The following is a 20,440-nucleotide window of genomic DNA, read 5'->3' on the forward strand; positions in this document are numbered from 1 at the left end:
TTAAAGATTATTTATTTATTTATTTATTTATTTATTTATTTGACAGAGAGAGAGAGTGAGAGAGAGAGAGAGAGAGAGCATAAGCAGGGGGAGGGGCAGAGGGAGAAGCAGACTCCCCTCTGAGCAGGGAGCCCGATGCGGGACTCAATCCCAGGACTCTGGGGTCATGACCTAAGCTGAAGGTAGACACTTAACTTGCGGAGCCCCCCATACGCCCCTGAACAGCCCCGTTTTAAGGAAATTCTACTTACAGACTGGCCACCTTATCTTTACAAAAAGAGAGAAGAAGCTAGGGGTGCTCATCCTCTCCCCCAAAAGTAGGGCCTGCTCTCCACAAAGAGAGTCTGGGAGCTCCTCAGTTGTTCCTGGAAGCTGTCCTCTCTTGACTTGGTTGTGTCAAAGGTCTCCCTGCTTGGAAGGGACACCACACGGAGCCAAACAGATGCACTGACGCAGTCGCCACAGGTCAAGAGCAGAGCGGGCAGGGAGGTGACACTGGCAGGACACACACATGCACACACCTGGCCCCCAGCCTCTATTTGAGCCACTGAACGCCAACAAAAGGATCACATTGGACAGAGGAAAGCCGCTCGTTGTGTTAGAGGTGCTGTCGCCTGTGCGGCTGCATTTTCTTAGAAGAGAAAGCAGGGTGGGAGGTGGGGCTGCCGCAGGAGGCAGAGAAGCGCCTACTCTTTTGCCTTTTTCATGCAAAAAAGCAGCCCGGCTCCCTGGGCTGTCCCCACGTTCTGTGCACCCCGTCCCCAGGTGCAGAGCCATTCAGGGGCAGAGACGGCTCTCACCAGAGCACAGAGACCTGCCCAATGAGCTCGCCCACCCCGAGGTGCACAACCCTTCATGTGGAAGCTCCCTCTGCACCTGCATCTGTCTACTGTGCTTCTGCAAAGACGAGGGAGCCAGGATCACAGCCCGCCAAATGCTACTGCAGGCGTCAGCTTCGGGACATGGAGACTTACAGGGTGTCTGTTGCTCAAGAACAAGCTCAATGACTGTTTCTCACCTTATTTGAATTTTTCAATACTTTAGTTTTATAGAAGGTCATACTTATCCTTTTTCTTCAAGATGTCTTCACCTTCCTTTTCCCAGGGGCCTATGCAAAAAAAAAAAAAAAAAGGCTTCAAAGAGCCCAAGCCAAGAATGGGAAGAGGGAGAGAACCAGACTCCCAAGCTGTGACTGGTCTAAAACATCACCCGAGGATGTCTTGACCACCTCCTGATGTTTGAGGAAACTGAAGTCCGAAGAAGTTTATGACTTTATTCCAGCTCACATGATGAGGGTCTGAGTCAAAACCTGGACTTGGAAGCTCTGATTCAGAGGCTCAACAGCCCTGACACCGCACTGCACCCACGCACATGCACTCCCCCAGTTATGGATGCACAGAATGTCCTAGTAAATAAGAATAACACAGTAAAGATGCCTCTTGGACACATGCAAGGGAGCAGCTGAGTAGAGAAGTCTTGCTCTGTGAAAACAGGGGGAAGTGAAGAGTATTTTGAATTAAACATTTCACCCCATTTCCTCTGCTGGAAACCCATTTAATAAAATTATTTAGAGAAATGCTATGGGAATAGGAATGTTTTAAATAAACTAGCAAGCCGTATTAGCTGTCATCCAATTCTTGCTCTCCAAGCCAGCATCTAGACCTCCGGAGCAGGAGGTTACACCATAGCTACACAGTGACTCTTAACACTCCTGAACAAGTGCTCTAAGACACAGGCTCTCAAAGTGTGGTCCCAAGCAGGCCTGTCAGCATCTTCTGGGACTTTTCAGGAATACAGAAGCCAAGGTCCTAGGCAGACCCCCAGCTGGACAGGCTGAGGTGGGTGCAGAAGCCTGCTTTACCACCCTCTGCCTCCCAGCGGAGCACCGGCACAGACTGGCCTGACACCAGTGAAGTTTCTGGCTGTTTGTAGCAAGTCTAAGATAAACATAACTCCTGACAAACCTCTTTTCATGCACCTGTGGCTCGATGCCCACCGTTTCACCTGCTTTTATAATCAACCATTTTCACCCCCATGAAAACCACAGGCTCTTCTTTGGTTAGGATCCTTGTGTAGGTCAGAGACTGAATTGTCAGCAACAAAATCAAGCTTAAATAATGTTCTGTGAACATCAGTTATTATCATCCTTGTAAAACCGAGTAAGTAAATGACAAATACAGTTACAAAATGTGCTGCTGCCATACCAAGTTGAAAATTGAAGGCTTCTAACAGTAAAAAGCACTTGGAAAAATTCTCAGTGCTCCCCAGTGGATGGGGAGTGGTTGAACATACCAGTAACTGGACTCCTGTTCCCAGGTCAGTGCAAGGTAGGCCCCAAAATAGAGTCAACGTTACCTGGGAGCATGCAAGGAATGCAGAGTCTTAGGTGTCTCCCCACGCAGGCCCAGGCATCAGAATCTGCACTTGAGCAGGATCCCCTGGGAATCTGTATTCACATTAAAGTTTGAGAAGTAATGAATTACATGAGATTTGATAAATATTTGGTGAAAATGCTCTATTTCCTACTCTTTTGCCTTTTTCATGCAATGAAAAACCAACCACTGGCCAAAGAGGTGTGTTATCCACAACAGCGATATTAAGTAATTATTAAGTGCTTTCTTTGAGTAGGACATTAGAGTAGGCTTGCTTTCTTTCTTTCTTTCTTTCTTTCTCTTTCTTTTTTTAATGAAGATCTCATTTTACCTTTCCTAAGTAGAGTGATTTAAATTAAGTAACAATGGGGCCACTTGTTCACAGCTGGGAAGGAAATCTTGAAGCAACTTCTGAAGAAGTCTTCATCAGATGTCTTTATATTAAAGGGAATTTGAAATTTAGAAGCCAGCAGAAAGGGAGATTTTGAAGGTACGAGGAAAGGGGGGGTACTGGAGCAACAGAGCATCTCTGGAGAGGTGGGACAGTCACCACAGCTACTCCTTCTCCACCCCCTCCACCCCACCCCCCAGACTTGAGTGCAGAGAAAGGCTAAGTGAGGAAGGGGGAAGATGGAAACCACATTGTATGGCCAATGGGAGCCAGTGAAGAGCAGAGCCTTTGCCTGGGATGCAGGAAACCAACCACTGTAGCAGATGCCCCAACCACTGGGGGCAGTGGGGGGTAAGGGGGCTGTCCAGCAGTGGGGTCTGAGCTGCCCCCCACCCCAAATTGGGAGCAGGAGTCTGGAGAAAACCTTTGATGTGGGTCTGCTTCCCAAAGATACAAATCCATGTTCAAGGTTGAAAGGATTCAAACCAGTTGCTGAGTACCCCACGTTCTCTGCTGGGAGGGCTTGAAGCACATCTATAATACTGTCTTCATGAGAAAAACGCCCTCACCATCTGCTGCATTATTAATCGCTTTCCTAGGGGCTGTCCTATTATTTTGACACCTCCGATACTTTCATCTTTTCATTGGCTCGTAGTTGCTGGTTTTCATTTTCGGCATAATTCCTACAACATGAGCCATCTCCTTAGCACCACCATCCACCTTGTTGGTGGATCAAAGACATGTGTGCCCCTGGTTTAAGAATAAAACTTACCACCTATATTTATTTACAAACATGTGCTTCCACCATTGGAAGCAAAAATTATTGAAGTCAAAACTGATTCTCAAAAGTGCAATCACTGCCCTAAGATTTTGTTTGCCCAAATACCTTCAGTGAAGCAAACCATCAACTGTCTCATGCGCTTAAGAGTGTTTGTTTTTAAAAAAAATCAATAAAAACCTCTTTTCCGTTATTTTAAAAACCTCTTTCATTATTATAATATCAAAATTAATATATTTCCCTGGTGTCTTTGTTAATAGTAATAAATTCACCATTTGGTATGAATTGTTACCCAAAGGATACAAAAACACAAATTCAAAAGGTCACATGCACCCCTATGTTTCCTGCAGCATTATTTACAATAGCCAACGTATGGAATCACCCCAAGTGTCCATCAACTGATGAATGGATAAAGAAGATATGGTAGATATATTTATAAACACGTAATGGAATATTACTCAGCCGTAAAGAATGAAATCTTCCCATTTGCAATGACATGGATGGAGCTAGAAAACATAATGCTAAGTGAATGAGTCAGAGAAAGACAAACACCCTGTGATCTCACTCATAAGAAATGAAACAAATGAGCAAAGGGAAAAAAAGAGAGAAACAAACAAACAAACAAACAAAAAAAACAGAGTCTTAACTCAGAGAACACACTGATGGTCACCAGAGGGGAGGTGGGTGGGGGAGGGGACAGGGGAGATAGGTGATGGGGGTTAAGGAGGGTGCTTGTCAGGATGAGCACCAGGTGATGTATGGAAGTGCTGAATTCCTACATGGTACACCTGAAACTAATATTCCGCTGTATGTTAACTAACTGGAATTAAAAGAATAAGATTTATTGACTACAAGAATCTAAAATCACTCTTTGTCTTTACAAGTAATGTCCTGTTTCAAGTGCTTTTCTTGCAGCACATGTATTTCAGAACAAGCTTGGGTAAACCACATCACTTGGAGAGACAAGCTTTCCAGGCACTTAGGGATGCAGAGCCCCTGTTTGCAGGCGCTGCTGACCGTGCCCTGGCCGTGCGGCCATCACAAACACCATAAGGGATCCACCAGCCTTGGCTACAGCTTTCAGGGCACCAGTTACAAAGTGCTGTAGGCAACTAAAGGTGAGAGGGGCTGAAAGAGATCTTCAGAGAGGGGCTGAAAGTTCACAATGCAAGGCAGCAAGGGAGAATCCAGAAAATAGCTCTGTGCGCACTCACAGGTTGCTTTGCTTCCTCTTAAAAAATAAGATATAGCATTGAAAGACAATAGATAAACTACAATGGGATTCTAAAAATCAAACAACTCTAAAGAAAAGAGAGGAAGAAGAGAGGAACAATATCACCAAAAAAAAGAAGAAGAAGAAAAACAAACAGAAGACAAATAGCAAAATGATAGACCTCCTGTCATATCAATAATTACAATAAATTATAATAAATATAGAGGATTGAACTTGCAAAGAAAAGGCAGAGACACACAAAGTGGTTTTTAAAAAGGGAGACCCAACCATATGCTCTGTACAAGAGATGTGCTTTAAATGAGAACATGTAGATAGGCTGAAAGCAAAAAGGCAGAGAGGCCCAGCGATGACAAGTGAGGCCACAGTTGCTGTCTGATGGCAGATCAAAGATGTGGAGGGAGCACAGGATCACTAGAAATAGGGTAACACTTCATAATAATAAAAGGGTCCATGTGTCACCAAGCCCTAACAGTCATAAATGTGTACACACCTAACAACAGAGTTTCAAAACACACATGGCAGGGCTCAGGGCAGAAGGCACCCTTCACAATTTGTCCCAGATGCCTGCAGTTCGTGTGCAAACACACAGCCCCTGCAAGCGGTCCCAGCATACCATTCTGTAATGAATCCTGCACACATCAGGAGAAAAACCAGAGATCTCCAGTAGATCAGTCCAACTTAGAAAATCAGACAAAGTTTTCCATCCCACTCCATTCTTGCCAGTAGTAAAACCTTGCAGGGAGTTTAGTCATCTATGTTTGGTTGCAAAAAGTTTTATTGTTTTCAGCTGCTGAATGGGTTTTGAAGGCAAGCTGACACTGACCCCAGGCATAGTACAGGTGGCTCTGAAGGCAGTCCAGTCTCCTTTAGAGGTAGTAGTCAGCTGTGGTGAGGTGACAGGTCACCCAAATACCTGAACACCTAGTGCCTCTGTCTTTGTTGGGTGTGACCCTGAGTGGGGGGAAAGGGGAAGGCTTATCTCCTTTCTCAACTCTTAATATACAGAAATTTTATAACCCAACATTCCCCCCCAATTGAGGAGGAAATTAGTCCAATAATTATAATAATAAATTATAATTCATAAAATTTTACTTATTGCAAAAAGGACAAAGAATTCCATTAGCTAGATTCAATTATTTGTCACTCAGCAAAATTACAAAGAGAGCACCAGAAACTAAATCTCACGCCAATGAAGCATAGCTATCCAGTTCATTAATGAGCTTTATACAGCTTTGTTTTCATCCTGCCACTGAATATTTAAGATTAGAAGCAGTTTAAGGGTTTCTTGTTCAACCACAGATTTAAACCTGGCTCTGCTATCTTAAAAAAAAAAGGCGGGGGAGGACAGGAAATGATTGTGAATGAAAAAGCAGGAGAGCCACGTGTCCCAGGAGAGTCTGACAGAAGATGAACTTCAGTGGTGAGATGATCACTATGACCCCTTGTTCACATCTGCACCCGAGACACAGACTAATAAGGAATCTTCATTCCAGAAACCAGACTAAACACTTATGATCAATACATATTTAGCTCAATGTGCAATTGAATTACTTTATCAAAAGACAGTGGCTGGCGCGCCTGGGTGGCTCAGGCAGTTAAGTGTCCGACTCATGGTTTCAGTTCAGGTCATGATCTCATAGATCTTGCGATCAAGTCCCATGTCAGGGTCCGTGCTCAGCAGGGAGTTTGCTTGTGATCTTCTCCCTCTAGCCTCCCCCTCCCCCTTGTACACTCACTTCTCTCTCTCAAATAAATGGATAAATCGTTAAAAAAAAAAAAAGTGTTAAAATTTACCCTAAGGAAAAAGAATAAGGATGTGCATAAGTATGTAGCTATGAGGTTATTTGTTGAGGCTTTGTTTATGAAAATAAAAAACAGGAGGCTATCTGGGAATGTCCAGTGATAGGACAGGCTGGGAAATTTGTCACACATACCCACACCCCATGTGGCCAGTAAACAGTGATGTGACCGCATGTTTCTTATCCCAGGATGATGTTTACCCCAGGTTATCAGATCGTCCGGGGCAGGAGTGAACAAAGACACAAGATAAGAAAATATTTTGTCTAGTGTAGTCCTAGCTGTAAAAACTTGCCTGTAAGTTTACAAGTGTGATTATACAGGTAAGAGGTCTGGTCCTGCACATAAACCAGAGTACTCACCGTGATCATCTCTGAGTTTGGGGATTATAGATCATTTTTATTTTCTGGTTTTTACTTTTACTGTCCTACATGAATATGAGTTATTTATGTAAAGACATACATGCAAATTGTTGGATGGGGAGGCAGAGGGAGAGAGAGAGAGAGACTCTTAAGCAGGCTCCACACCCAGCATGGAGCCCAACTGGGGGCTAGATCTCACAACTCTGAGATCATGGGATGCCTGGGTGGCTCAGTGGTTGAGCATCTGCCTTTGGCTCAGGGTGTGATCCTGGAGTTTCCGGATCGAGTCCCGCATCGGGCTCCCCACGGGGAGTCTACTTCTCCCTCTGCCTGTGTCTCTGCCTCTCTCAGTGTGTGTCTTATTAATAAATAAGTAAAATCTAAAAAAAAAAAAAAAAAAAAAAAAAAAAAAACCTGAGATCATGTCCTGAGCTGAAATCAAGAGTCCAGCGCGTAAGCAACTGAGCCACCTGGGTGCCCCGACACACACGTAAAATTTTATGCAACACACCAGGGGCATCTTCTACTTCTAAGGTCCTTAAATTATTTAATCCAATTAAATTTCCACAATGTTTTAAAGACTATTAGTAAATATCTTCTCTGAATTGGGTAAAGTCAAGCCCAATCACTCGCAATGTTTTCAGAGCGTGACCGAGACTTCTTGCTCTGGACAAACCCACCACCTGGCCTCAGCAGATGTGCTCCGCAGACAACAGCTGGGGTCCATGCCCATCCTCTGGCCTTCAGGCTGCAGCTGGGCCTCCCTGAGGTCCCTGCTCTCAACAGAGTGGGTGTCTTTGTGGCTTGAATTTTATCTCCCAGAGGATATGTTGAAGTCCTAACCCCTGGAAACTGTGAAGGTGACCTTTCCTGAAAACGGGGTTATTGCAGCTGGAATTAATAAAGATGAGGTCCTGCTGGAGCAAGTGTGCTTATAAGAGGAGGGGAGAAACACGGAAAGAACACAACCAGACAGGAGACAGCCATGTGGTGACAGGGACAGGCAGAGATCAGAGACACATGGCTGCCAGCCCAGAGAGCCCACCATTGCTAGAAGCCAGAGAGGCAAAGAGGGACTCCCCACTAAAAACTTTGGAGATAGCACAGCCCAGCTGACACCTCAATTTCTAGTAGCCCTACTTCCCATAATCCCATCGTACCTGCTAATACAAGCACAGTACCAAGACAAATGTAGTTTTTATCATACCTAGAATTTTCCCAACTTTGTGGGGCTAAGCCTCACACCCACAGCAGCAGCAATGCCATCAGGCCTTGTGGCATTTCCAGAAGCCTCCCTAATAACCCAAACTGATGGCAACCAAGGATTGCTGTCTTCAGAAGTTTCTGGAAGGCTCTTGCTGGGAGAAGGACAAGAAGAGGTGGTGGTGATTCCACCCAGGCCCAAGCAGGAAAGAGAACTCTCCTGGGTCCTCAGGGACAGACGACTTGATGGAGACTACCTGTAGAAGGCCAGGGTGCAGGGGACAAACAGAGCAGCCAGGCATCCAAGACCATCAAAAGGGGAAAGTCATCCCCCCGCACCCCCTGGGGCTGATGGAGCTGGGAGGAGGGCTGGAGGAGCCTCCTCCCCACAGCAGTCACCCATCCCTGGGCCTGCACCTCCCTGGCCAAAGTCCACCTCCTGTCAGCCAGCAGAAGTGTGGGGAGATGCCGTCAGTGGGGGGCAGCCTGCAGGGGCCAGACAGGGCAGAGACAGAGCTGGCAAGGTAGGGAGGGACAGAGGGGATAGCAAATGGGCAGGGGCCAGTGCAGGCAACAACCACCTTGAAGAACCCAAGTAGGGAACACCTGAGGAAGCTGGAGAAACCCCAGGTGACCCAAGAGCCTTCCTGTGAGGCAACTGGCCTTCTAGCAATGTTACTATTCAGTGTGCAGAGCTAACATCAGACACCCAGTGTGGGGATGACAGGGGAGGGAGGCCAGTGAGTATCTAGAAAACACCCTTAAGAGAGAGAAAGAAGCCTGACAAAGGCCTTCTCTCGTCCCTGCGACTGCCATGTCCCCGGCGGCGGAGATGGGATGGCATCGCACTGGGAGTTCCCTGCAGAGCACAGCCCGGGTGCCACCCTGAGTCCCAGGGAGGACTGGGCCACAGCTGCTCCCGCCTCCTTCCATCTTTTTTTCCACCTTTGTTTTTATTGTGATGAAATATGGGAAACACACAGTTGACCATCTTAACCATGTGTGAGTGCTTCGTCCTGTGGCATTTGGTATTTTTGCACTGTCTTATAGCCACCACCACCGTCTGTCTCCAGCACTTTCCATCATCCCCAATCATAACACTGTCCCTACGACTTTGACCCCAGGAGCCCCACACTGCCCGTCTTTCTGCCCGTGCAGTCACAGTGGCTGCATCCCATTCTCTGCTACGGCAGAGCAGTCCTCCCCTGAGCGTCCACACCACTGTCTCAGGCCCTCTGGCACCTCGGGGGGACGCCAAGCACTGGTGCAGACTGCAGCTGCTGCAGACTCGGTCCCGGTGGCCTCTCTCCTCTATCTGCAGGCTGTAGTCACGAGCTTTGTCCCTGAGGGTCCTGTGCCCAGGCCTGGCTGCGACACGGCCAGTACCTTTCCCACCTTCCCTCTCTCCTGAATCTTGAACAGGGGCTCACAACGAATGCCCCTTTGTTGTCTCAAAGCTTCTGTTGCCAACAACCGCGGGGAGGACCGAGCACATCCACAAGGACAGGAGGCCTGTCCCCAGACTACAGCCTTGGCCTTACTTCTGAGGACGTAAGTGGAAGCCAGCTCTTTCTACCTTCAGTTCTGAGGAGTGTGTGCCCTGTCCCCACCCCCGAGCCCTGGGCTCAGCCAAGTACAACACAGGAGCAATCTGAGAGCCGTCTCTCTCTCACAGGTCCTGAGCTTGAAGGGACATGTGGTGGGGATGTGGGCTCTGTGCTCCAAGACCCTCCAGGTCGTGGGGCTCATCCCGACGGGGCACAGCCCCTGCCAGTGGGCACACGTTCCAACCTCAGAGCTCCCAGACCAAAGCCCCCCACGACCCAACCAACACGAGCCACTGTCACCCCACAGCCTGTTTCCCGGAGAGGTTAGATGGCTCCTGGGCATGGCCTGTCCACATCTCCTGCCCGTGGTTGGTCGTCTTCCGAAGCAAACAACGTGAGCATGAGCCTGAGCTCTCTGGATGTCCGGAGCTGGTGAATTCACAAGACGCCTCACCCGTGAAGCAGACGGCACCCCCAAGGCTGAGCAAAACGCTTCCAGAGGAGAAATTTGGTCCTGCTGACATGGAGCACGCAGGTTGACAGTGACACTTCTGCTCCCTGGACCCTCAGGGCCACGCGCGCCCAAATGTGCAGCGTCCAGGCGGGAGGGGCACCCCGCCCTGAGCATGCGGCGCTCCTCCCTACTCCCTCTGCCGCAGCCCCTGCAGTGGCCCGGAGGTCACCTTAGCTGTAGCACTGCTTTATAACCGTCGGAACTCTTACACTGCATGTAATTCTAATAAAAGCTTTACAGTTGCCTATAAGGAGGTGGGAAGGGACCAGGAAACTATTTCTTACATGTACAGCCTTGTTATCTGTTCATGGCAAATTACTTAAAAAAAAAAAAAAGAAAGAAAAAAACAGGTTGAGCTTAAACACGAACACCTTGTATGTATTGGGGTATAAGTCATGCCGCTGTAACAGGAGACCAAAAATGAGGTGACTGGGACAGGAGCTTGCCCTCTGTCCTGCGGCCACCTGGAGGCAAGTGGGTTGTGCCTCTGGGCCCTCACCCAGGGCCCTCTGGCTCTGAATTGTCCTGCCTGTGTGGTAGAAGCTGGTTCACTTCTGGTCCACATTCCCAGCAGCGAGAACGGAGAGAATCCAGGAAAGCTTTTTTTTTTCATTTGTTTTTAATTGAAGTTTGGTTTGCCAACATGTAGTGTAACAGCCAGTGCTCATCCCACCAAGCAAGCACTTTATGTTTAAAGAGATGGCCCAGGGATTGCTCCTGGTACATCTGTGCACATCCCACCTGCCCAAACCTAGGCATGTGACCACACCTGACTGCAAGGGAGCCTGGGAATTGTGGTCTCTACCCAGTGGCCGGGTGGCCGGCCAAGAATCAGGAGTCCTGTTAGTAAACTTCTCATCCTTGTGTGTCTTAGCATGCATATGAGATATTAGAACAGCAGTGCCCATGTAATTTATAAAAACACTAATATACTCAGGGGTGCAGAGCTAAGCTCGTTTTAACCAATAGGAACACCTGGCCAAAAAAAACGATTTAGAGACATGAACCCACAGGATAAAGGCTAAGCTTCTTAGCAAATCCTTCTTCAGGATCTGGTCCAACTAATTTCTCCCACTTCTCCAGACACACTCCCAACATATCCGGCAGTGCTCAGAGGGCTGGGAGTACCTCTCACCTCTGTGCCTCACTGCCTCAGCCTTCCTCCACAGAGGAAGCCCCAGCGGAATCGTGCCACCCTCGGATGTCACCCTTAGGTGAGCATTTTCTTGAGGCTGCACTTCTGTTTCCCTCAAGTTCGGGGAGGCCCTGTGAAGACACCAGCCACGGTGTGGGGAAATGATGTCCTCAGTGCTCTAGTGGCCAGATGAACAGACTCTGCCCTTTTGAGCACCTACTGGCCCCCAGGACCTGTGGATGTGTCACCTTCCAAAGCAATGGGCCTTTGCACACATGACTGGGGGTCTGGAAGGTCTTGAGATGGGACCACTGTCCTGTGGGTCCTAGGGGAGCACCAGGGGCCTGAGAAGTGACTGAGGGGGTGGCGGAGTCTGAAGAGGGGTAAGGATAGATGCAGAGCTCAGACCGCCACTCAAACGGTGCCACGAGCCAAGGGCTACAGGTGCTCTCTGGAAGCAGGAAGGGCAGAGAAGTGCATTTTCCCACAGAGTCTCAGGTAGGAGCAAAACCTGCCAACACCATGATTTCCATGTCTAATGTCCATAACTCAGAGATAATAAATTCCTGTTGTTTTGAGCCACTACATTTGGGACACCCTGCAGCCACAACCCTAGGAAACTCCCAGGATGGACTTTGCTACAAGCCTGTGCTCCTCCAGGCCGTGGGTAGAAAAGCCTGAGCTGCCTCTATGTCCAGTGTGTACAGCAGATGCTCAGTGAGGGTTTGTGGATGGAACCCAGGGTGGAGGGAGCCTCAGACTCCACAGGCCCGAATCTCAATCCTGCTCTGCTGCTTGTGGTGTGCAATAGCTCTGAGTGGATTTCCTAAGTGGGACTCAGTTTCTTCACTTGCCATAACAGTCGACTCCTCTTTCAGGTGTTGGCAGGGATGAAATAACAGAGGTGATACTGGGTGGGTGTGTTTTGGATGATGACCAAGGAAAACAGGGCCCTGAGGTAGGACAGGCTGGCTCGGGATAAGGCACCGCGGATCTGCCTTCCCCTGACCTCTCCACCCCACTGCCCACCCTGCTCCTACTGGCCCAGTCATGCCTCATCCGGGCAGGCTACTTCCATCCGAAAAGCCCACCCAAACGAGCCTCCCTCCTACCTCCCCCAGAGCCCTGGCCGGGATGACCAGCCCCCTGGGGACCCCTACCCTGCAGCTGTCCAAGGGGGTGGGGGGGATACCTCACCTCCATGTCAGTCTCCCTCCCACACAGGAGGGGGCATCACATGGCACTTTGTCTCCTCCATCCACAGCCCAAAGTCAAGGTGTGCAGCCTCTGGGGCAGCGCCGTCCTAGCCCCTTCCCTGTGGTCCTGCCATCTCTGTCCCCGTCCCTGCATGGCCCCCTCCTGTGTCTCCCCTCGTCTTGTAAGGACATCTGGAGCTGCTCCACTGTGACCTCACCTTGACCGAGCACATCCACAAGGACCAAATTTCCAAAAAGGATGCATCCTAAAGGACATGATCCGGGGGGACACCAGCCAACCCAGTATACCCACTCTGCCATGGCCATGGCGCCCCTCCTAGACACACTGCCTCCACTGCCCAAGAACTCAGGCACCTGGCACGGTCCACCCTCACATCCCGAATGTGCCATTGGCCTGAGCAACTTTGTCCCACACGATCATGACCCAGCCCAGCCCCAGCCTCTCAGTGCCCTGACCTCCCTGGGGCTGGTGACTCACTCCACACCACTTCAACTACCCAATCCTAGTGCCACTCCATGGACTTTGTCATCATCTGCAGCTGCCGTCGCCTTCTAAAGCCACTCATTGATAAAACATCCTGTGACCTTCTCTTCTCTTCCAGATGCCATATCCAGTAACAGATGTGTTGGACCTTGGTTTCTGTCAGCAGACAACATAGATGCCTCCGCGGCAGAGCCCACAGCCAGAGCTCTCACAGTGCGCAGCTCCTCCTCCCTGGGGAGCCTCCAGGAGAGGCTGGCTCCCCATCCCTGGCACAGCTCTCTCCTTACTTCCTTCCACCCTCCTTGGACTCCATCACACACACACACACACACACACACACACACACCCGCCCCAATCACTAGTCAAATTCTTGGACTTCCTTGCTCCATTGTCCCAGAAAAATCTCAGTTCTGGATGCACCCAGAGCGGGCCTTCCGGACCCAGCCCGCCCAGGGGCCACAGAGGAACAATCACAGGGCCCCAGAAGCCCCTGCAGGTCCCATCAGCCCCGGCCTCCATGCTGAAGCACACACAGTGGAGCAGCCCCTCTTAGCCAAGGACAGCTCCTCCTCCAGCAAAAGCTAGAAGTGCCTGAGGACCCCGCCCTGCAGCCCACCCCCCAGGCCCCTGCCCACCCATTGCACTGCATTTCCTTTCTTCACTGAGGTGGCTTCCTGGTAATTCCAGTAAATTCCTACCCAGCCTCCCCAAGACTCCTCAGGGAATTACTCACACTTCCTTCCTCTTTATCAGTCTCTCCACTGGAATCTTCCATCAGCATTTAAATTGGCTCACGTCTTCCTCTTTTGTAAAACAGAAGAAAACTCCTTCTACAGCTTCCAAGGCTCTCTCCCCATCCTGCCTACACTGGCTGCATCACTTCCCTGGCCTCTACCTCTCCTCAGGGTCCCCACAGGCACCACCTCATTGCACACTTGCAGAGGGAGTCTGGGGTGGGTGCTTGTCTTTGCCACTTGTGCCCTTCCTCCCCAGAACACGCTTCCCTGGACTTCTTGACCTCATGTCTTCTTCCTGCCCCCCTGGCCCTTCCTGCACTCGGCAGCGTCTTTTCCTCCTCTGTATTCCCAGGATTGTCGGAGGCTCATGGATTTCTCTCTTATCCCACACACTCAGCCTTGGCCCATCCTCCAATGGCTTCAGCCATCATTTGCAATGGTCTCTGTGCTGGATTCACCAGCTACCTTCCATATCTAAGGGTTAGCCTGGAAAGGAAGGAAAAATTCTCTATGCTTCGACGTCTTCCAGCCAGACTAAGAATTACTTTTATGTGAGACAGATGAACAGGAGAGAAAACCAGAGCTTTGTTACAGGCTCGCAGTCGCCCAATAATGAAATTGAGACCTAAGGAAATGACCCAGGCAGGCAGTTTTCATACTTTGTTAGACAAAGAGACAACACACCTGAGAAGAATTGACAGGAGAAGGAAGACTTCACTCTGGGAGCTTCAGTTAGTAAGGAATTCTGAACAGAATTGGGGCTGGGGTAGTGCATTAGTAAAAAGTAACAGGGGTCGCTGATACAGACTTCATGGCTTTAGATCTCCCATCTCTAGTCATGACGATGTCTCTCTACCTCCTGGTCCACGGAGGGAACTTGCACGTGGGAGATTTTTTCCTTGCTTTTAGGGGACAGAGGAGGGTCTGAGTGTCCTTCTGCACAAGCTGGCTCTTTAGTAACTTCTATTTTATAATAATCAGTATGCCAAAGTGGCACATTTGGGGACAGCCCTTGGCCCCTGTAGTCTCTTGGCTAATCATGTATTTTGTACTCCCTTTTCGAGTGACTGAAGGCCAATCTGAGCCAACCAGACCTACAGACCCAGCTCTGGGCTCTTCCTGTCACTTCTGATTCTGACGATGCGCTGTTGGCTATGGAATCGGGCTGCCAGCAGCTGTACAGAGGGGCTGGGATCAGAAGGAGAGAGAGGGATGAACTTGGACCAACGGGGGCGAACCTGGACCAAGTGGGGTGAACCTGGAGCCACCAGACAGAGCCCTGACAGGTATGCTTCTCTCCCCCAGAGGACTGTTCCTGCAAAGTGGAAGACATCTTGTATAATCAGATCCCGGACATGTTTCTCACACAGCTGCAGCTGACTCAGTAAGGCACTACCTTGCATTTTGCTTTTCCTTCTTTGCCAACCTACTCACCTCTTTGCCTCACCCTCGTATGACACTTGCCAATAAAGTCTTAACAAGGAAGTCAAGATGCTCCTCAACATACAAGAATACTATCTTGCTACCAGAATCATGACCTGAGCACCTCATGCCCACTAGGATAATGAGAAACATAAGGTCCACTAGTAACGGGTATTGCGAAGGATATGCAGAAATCAGAATACTTGTATACCTCTGGATGGAATGTGAAATGGGCAGCTGCTCTAGAAAATAGTCTAGCAGTTCCATACAGCACTGTACTCCCAGCAGCCCCACCGGGAGAAGTAAAACATGCCCCCGCAGAGATGTACATACCAACGTTCACGGAAGCTTTGCTCGTCAGAGCCTCAAAGTGAAAACAACGAAATTATCCATGAGATGGTAAATGGATAATAAAATGTGCATTTCTGTGAAATGGGATATCATTCAGCCATGAAAAGTAAAGTATTGGCACATGATACAACATAGGTGAACCTTGCAATATTACACTAAGTGAAAGAAACCAGTCCCCCAAGAACACATTATTATATAATACTATTCATATAAACTCCTAGAGCAGGAAAACCTATAGACACAGAAAATTGATTGCTGGCTGCCCAGGGCTGGGGAGCGGAAGCTGGAAGATGGGGTGGAGGGTGGGGAGGGAAAGGACAGCTAAAGCCTGAGTTTCTTTCTGGGTTGATGAAGATGTTCTAGGATTGACTGTGGTGATGATTGCACACATCTGTGAATATACCAAAGCCATGGAATTGTACACTTTAAATGGGGAAACTGCACGGTTAGTAAATTGTATCTTAATAAAGCTGTTTAAAAACGATGACCTAATCTATACTGATTGACTTGGAGAGCTACTCATTATCTCTGAAGGTCTGGTTCCATTATATGTGAAGTATGATCTTACTTAGTTGTTTTAAACACAAACACACACTTATGCACAGGAAAAAAATGTGGAAGTACACACCCCGAAATATTACATTATTTCTGGTCACTGGGATTATGGGTTTTAAAAATATATTCCTGAGGCGTCTGGGCGGATCAGTCGGTTGTGCCTCTGACTGGTTTCAGCTCAGGTCATGATCCCAGGGTCATGGGGTTGAACCCCATGTCAGGCTCCATACTCAGCAGGGAATCTGCCTATCCTTCTCCCTCTGTTCCTCCTCTCTCTCTCTCTCTCTCTCTCTCTCAAAAAAATAAAATCTTTTAATTAAAAAATACTAAAATAAAATATATTCTTTCATATTTTCTGAATGAAACGAGCATGTGATGTTCTTCTACTAAAAACAATATACTTAGCCTTCTACCCTATTCTTAAAAATATTTATTATAAATGGTTATTAATGTGTAAAAAAAAACAATAGTAGGAATACAGACTATAGGCACTCACTGCAAGACCTCTCAAAGGTCTTAGACACCTGGCTCTTCCCTTCCTCTCTTGAGTCTTCTGTGTCTAGAGAGCTACAGAGGTCTTGGGTCCTGAGTTAGTGATTTGGGAAGAAAGTACGTCACAGCATTTGGTCCATTACCAACAGTAAACTTTCCTTGCATGATGGCCCATCTATAATGAATGATTAACATAAAATGAAGTAATTAAGAACTAAATGCTCTCCTGAACACATTTCCCTAAATACTTAACTCTGAGTAACTGACTGGGGCTGGGGGGGGGGACAGAGAGCCCTTATGTATTAGAGAAGCTGCAACAATAACAACGTCACTGGGGATAATGGAGTTGCAAATTCTCAAAATATTTGAATATTGTTTCCTGAAACCAAGCCTGTGGTTTGCAAGCCTCACAATGTACACTCACATTCTTCCATTGCCATTCCCCTAGCCTAACTTCATTCGTGGGACCAGATTCCACCGGCATTGGAGCAAACCACAGGCCGTGGGGCAGCAGTACTGAGGCCACATCCACAGCCCTCAGCAAGGACCCAACAGAACACAGTCCGCAGGCAGCCCTCCCACTTCCCACAGGCTCCCTGGGCCTCGAAGCGGCTCCCGGAGGGCTCCTGATTCACAAAGTCCCAGGACAGATGTGAGGGAATGAGGGGTCAGAGGCTGGACTGTGTGGCCAGCAGCTGGGGCAGGGAGAGAAATAGGCACATGAACAGACCTTAACACACCAATAAGCTCATGGAATGGAGAGTCCGTTTCCACACAGGAGACAGACAACACAGAAACCCATAAAATATTCCCATGAGGGGCGCCTGGGATGCTCAGTGAGTTGAGTGTTCGACTCTCAGTTTCAGCTCAGGTCATGATCTCAGGGTCGTGAGATCCAGCCCCACCTCGGGCTTGGTCCTGAGAGTGGAGTCTGCTTGAGATTCTCTCTCCCACTCCCTCTCCCTGCACCACTTGCACACACACTCTCTCTCAAATAGATAAGTAAATCTTTTTAAAAATATGTATTTTCATAAGGTTTGTACTTGTACATAAGGGTATTACACTAAAAGCGACACTGGAGTAGTCTGCATGGCCAGGCAAAATGGCAAGAGAAAAAAACATAAAGAAAACCTAACACATCTTAGATCCCAGAAGACAGATATGCTAATTTCAGTGCTGTAAGGAATCCACCTACACAGCAGCTTGGCAGGTAAGTGAAGAGCAGTCCCCCTGCCTCTTGGGCCTCATATACCTGAATGGACCAGTTTTTGAAAGCTGGTGAGAAGCTCCCTGCATTTACTAGTCTTTCCTGATTGAGTCCATGACATGCCGACATTTCAGGGCCGAGGCTGATGCAGATCCACGTCCACAAGATTCACACCTTGATTGAAAGAAGTGCTTCTCCACCTGCATATGACACTGCAGGCTGATGGCAGGGGAAGGGAGAGAGAACACTGGCTGCTGATGGCTGAGCCGGCAGTGACGTGATTACATAGCGTCCCTTGGATACGTGTGCCGTCATTGAGCCAGACGATTTCCTATCAGTGAACAGTTGGGCAGCTTTTCATGTTTTTGCTTTTACAAAGTTCCAATGTTACAACGGTGTGCACTTACAGTAGATGCGTGGAGAAAATGGCCAAGACCCACATGACACTATGCCACGAAGTCAAGAGCGCTTTGAACTTCTGGGAGCAAGGTTTATAGTGGTGATCAGGGTTTAGAGAGGGATACACAGAGTGTGAAAGCCAGCTTCTGCCCTTCTCACAGAGAGACGTGAGGACGGAACCCCTCCTTCCCACCCACTTCCACTTTGGGTCGTGCCCAAGAAATGCAAACAAGTGACATTATTAGCAAATGATAAGTCTTGATTATGCAGGAGTGTTTGAAAACACTTTTGTCATAGTTCATGATGAAGAAACTTGTTAAAAACTTAGGCTCTCATGGAGGTAGAAAAGATTAGTAGGTTACGTTCACACTGGGTTGGCATGATGGACTGGCTGTAGGGTGTTTACACCATAACCAGGCTGTGTCTGGCCTATAAGTTAGCAGTAGCAGAAAACCCACCACGGACGCTGATGCAATAGTAACAAGCTAATTAATGGATGGCAAGTGTCTTTACGCTGTGCTTCTCAAAACTTTAATGAAACACCCCTTAAAGTCACGGAGTGGGAACACAGCCACTGTAAGACTACTTTTTCCTGAAGTTTCCTGTTTTATCATTGAAAAAATCATGTGAACCCTCCCCTCCCATCTCCCCACCCAACAAAAAAAAGGAACTTTGAAGAATATGAGTATCTCAGGAGGCTGTCTCCATTTTTTTAAAGCTTCTGGCACCGAGTCACAAACCCTGATACTGAAGATGCCACGTGCAATGGGATTTCATGCTGCCTCAGCCCCCGGGGTCTCTCAGCCACCAGAGGATCTGCTCTAAGTCCCAACTTCCTCTCAATCTCTGCTGATGGGGGACACTACAGAAGACCACGGACTCTTCCCCCGCTACTGTTGAGGAACATCTTAATACCATCTTGCTCAACAAGATGTGAGATTAGCACGGGGCACGGTGTGACACATGTGGGAAACAGGGTCGAAACACATTACACATCAACGAGGTAAAGCAATCTGCTTTTGAAGAGTAAAGTTTAATAAGAGTTTACATTTTCTGTTTTTCTGCAGTACGTGTGATGGTTTGCTTTCCGTAAATAAGGAAAGGCAACGTGAACGTGGGAGAAGTCACTGCAGGAATGAAAAGTGCATCATCTGCATTTTCATCAAAGATTTCATGTCTAAGAAGGGCTTCTGGACCCCTCTAGGCCGCCGGGAAGCACACACCCGCCGACAGCTCCATCTCCGCGCCGGGCTTCGTGCGGGGCATCCACCCACCTAGGCCAGGGAGCAGGTGTGGGGACCGTCAGGCTCTGCAGAAGCGGGCCAGACAGGAGAGGTAGGGGCTGTGGGACCCAGGAAATCTGACGTTAATGCCCTACCCCTGGACAAGCAGAGCAGGACTAACTCCATTTTGTGCTGCACCCGCCACCTCATGTAAAACCCCCCACACGACCTGCCTGTTGTTTAAGGCACTCCCTCACCCCAGTTTAGCTATTAAGCACACCCTTATCAGGAACCAGCACACCTAGGAATGCGGGACCTCTGACTTTTAACCGCCAAAGAATGAAAACCCCGTCTTCTGCCGCCGAACCTGCGCGCCAACTCTAACCAGAATAATAGGCTAGTCCAAATGGTCACTATAGGGCGAATCGTAATTCAATCGGCCACCTGCGTGCGCACCGACATGACTGTGCAACTTTCTGTGTGTTACAATCTCCCTGGGCACGGACCCCTGCAACACTGCTGTGCTTCTTAGCCTCGGGGTCCGAGCCCCTGCTCCGCTGTGTCGGGTACACTTGGACCCAAGCTCCAGCTTGCAAATAAACCCTCATGTACTTGCATCGGCGTCGGCTCCTCGGCGGTTTCTCGGATGCGCGGTCTTGGGCACAACAGGGGCAGCGTCAGGTGACGCGGCAGGTGCAGCGCGATCACCTGCTGCCGGCGCGGTGCAGAGGCCGGTTAGCAGGGGACGCCACCGTGCGCCACGTCCGGGGAGGACCCGCCGCCCGCTCTCCCCTCCCCTCCCCTCCCCTCCCCTCCGGGCCCGCCGGCCCCCAGCTCCCCGCCGCCCCGCCGCCGTCCACCCGCCCCGCCGCCCCGCAGTCCACCCGCCGGCCGTCCGCGCTCCCGAGCCAGCGCCGGGCGCGAGGTGGCGGTGGCGTGTGCTGACGTCATATGGGCCGCCCGCCTCCGATTGGCCACCGCCGCCTCACCAGACCGCGAGCGGACGGGCGCGCGGGCGGG

At 49.2% G+C, this 20,440-nt stretch overlaps 1 long non-coding RNA gene across 2 annotated transcripts; it reads right to left on the reverse strand.

The window, feature by feature from the left end:
- Window positions 1–19,211: 19,211 nt before the first annotated feature.
- Window positions 19,212–20,221, reverse strand: LOC112663181 (uncharacterized). 2 transcript variants are annotated; one of them, XR_004805790.2, is made up of 2 exons: window positions 20,033–20,221; window positions 19,212–19,506 (listed from the first exon to the last, which is right to left on the reverse strand). It is a non-coding gene; the product is annotated as an uncharacterized LOC112663181 (long non-coding RNA). The 2 variants fall into 2 exon arrangements; XR_003139041.3 differs by having other exon boundaries at window positions 19,212–19,539.
- Between the last annotated feature and the right edge of the window lie 219 nt (window positions 20,222–20,440).

This window comes from Canis lupus, chromosome 16 (genome assembly GCF_003254725.2).
Source record: "Canis lupus dingo isolate Sandy chromosome 16, ASM325472v2, whole genome shotgun sequence".
Taxonomy (NCBI): Eukaryota; Metazoa; Chordata; class Mammalia; order Carnivora; family Canidae; genus Canis; species Canis lupus.